The sequence below is a fragment of the Chlorocebus sabaeus genome, chromosome 19 (genome assembly GCF_047675955.1).
Source record: "Chlorocebus sabaeus isolate Y175 chromosome 19, mChlSab1.0.hap1, whole genome shotgun sequence".
In the NCBI taxonomy this organism is placed as follows: Eukaryota; Metazoa; Chordata; class Mammalia; order Primates; family Cercopithecidae; genus Chlorocebus; species Chlorocebus sabaeus.
The window spans coordinates 24,207,077-24,208,992 of NC_132922.1; the positions used below are offsets into that span (position 1 = coordinate 24,207,077).

General features: G+C 49.4%; 1 pseudogene; it reads left to right on the forward strand.

Moving 5' to 3' along the window:
• The first annotated feature begins 897 nt into the window (after positions 1–897).
• On the forward strand, positions 898–1,615 carry LOC103223098 (iron-sulfur cluster assembly 2 homolog, mitochondrial pseudogene; annotated as a pseudogene).
• Positions 1,616–1,916: the final 301 nt, after the last annotated feature.

The following is a 1,916-nucleotide window of genomic DNA, read 5'->3' on the forward strand; positions in this document are numbered from 1 at the left end:
GCATCCACTGGGCCTGAAGAGCACAGATGGGGCTGGGGAAAAAGTGATCTGTGCTTTTGATCTCTTTTGCATCCGAGTCTGCATCACATAAGTGGCAGAGAGCCTGGAGGATGGGGAGGTGGGAAATAGGGTGGACACTAATATTAATCAAGTATCTCCTGAAACACACACGAAACCCTCCAAGGCGGGGATTCTTGTGCCCGCTTTATAGAGGAGAAAATGGAGACTTGCAGAAGGTAGGCAAGCTCTTTCTGAATGTATAACCTTGCTTTGTCCTTCCTGTCCCTTAAAAAGAGGAGAGTTAAGGTGGCTGGAATGATGTCCTGAACATCATCAGAAAACTAAACATAAAATAAGGTAGGAAAATGAGGCCCAGGGGAAGGAATGTGGACTCAGAGATTAAACTCCTCTTTTAAATTCCTGCCATACGATTCTATCCAGTTGCTAATAGTGAACCGTACGTTGGTTCCAGGCATCCTGGAAGACTATGCAAAGAGGGAATACAATTAGTTTCCCAAGTGGGCAGCGTCTGCAAAGAAGAAACAAACCAGATGCACAGTGACAGAGCTATGGCTAGTGCTGAAAACAGAGAAGGAGGTGTCGCCCCACCCCATTCTCAATCCCAGATACCTAAACTTCTAGGAACTAGCTTTTGGTTCCCTTTCCACCATCCCTCTACCCCAGCACCTGGGAGAGGGCCGGGGGCGGGGCAGGCGCACAATCTGACCCCACCATGGAGGGTGTGTTTTTATATCTTACCACCAGGTGTCAGTGCGGGGCAGGTCTCAGCAGGAGGTTTCTAGGATGGACTGAGGTTTCTTAGGAACCTACCTCAGTGAGTGAGGGCTAGAGCCTTAGGTTGAACCTCAGCAAAGAAATTGATCTCCCGGTTGGAGGAAGATGGCTGCCGCCCGGGGATTCTCGCTAACAGCCGCGACGCAGAGAGCGCTCACACCCTGGCCGAGGGCCAGGCTCCTCGCGGCCTCCCCGGGACTCCTGGCGGGCACGTCCTCCAGCCCCGAGGCTGGGGAAGGGCAGATCAGCCTCAGGACAGCTGCGTCCAGAGGCTTCTGGAAATCACCAAAGGGTCAGAATTCCTCAGGCTGCAGGTGGAGGGAGGTGGATGCGCCAGATTCCAATGCAGATGTTCACTGGATACAGTTATCAACCCCGATGACAGGGTATTTGAACAGGGTGGGGCAAGAGTGGTGGTTGACTCTGATAGCTTAGCCTTTGTGAAAGGGGCCCAGGTGGACTTCAGTCAAGGACTGATCCGAAGCTCATTTCAAGTGTTGAACAATTCTCAAGCACAGCAAGGCTGCTCCTGTGGGTCATCCTTCTCTAACTTTGATGTGATGACAGGTGGCTCTGACTCTGAGATCGTCACCAGTTGTACCAATTTGAGGAACCTGGAGTTAGTAGAATTCTAGAAGTTTCCTTCTAATCATGTCCCTCTCGATTTTCTTTCCCACCATCCAGGAGTGTTGTGTTATGCCACTATTATTTTCAGAACGTGAAGATTGTACTCTTGGCTTAATTTTTCCCTCCAACTCCCCTCAGTGCTAAGGCTGAGCCTCTAGATGCTGTTACCTCAGATTTAATCACTGGTTGAAACTCCATAGACTCTGCAGAGCCTCCGTGGCTCTAAAATTTGGAATTAACTTCTCTGGCCTTAAGAGCTGCTTGTACATATGTGGATAGCTATGTATAAAAGCTTCATTTAAAAAAAAGAAAGAAAAGAAATTGATCTCCTGCTCTGCAAGAATGAAGAGCCCTGGACAGAGAATCAGGAGCCCAGAATTCAAATCCCAGCTCCGCTTCCGGGGCTCTGTGCAAACCAGAGCACATCAACTTGCCTTTTTCAGTGTTAGTCTTTTCATCTGACGAAGGGGGGAAATTTATGGAGGGAGTTGGAC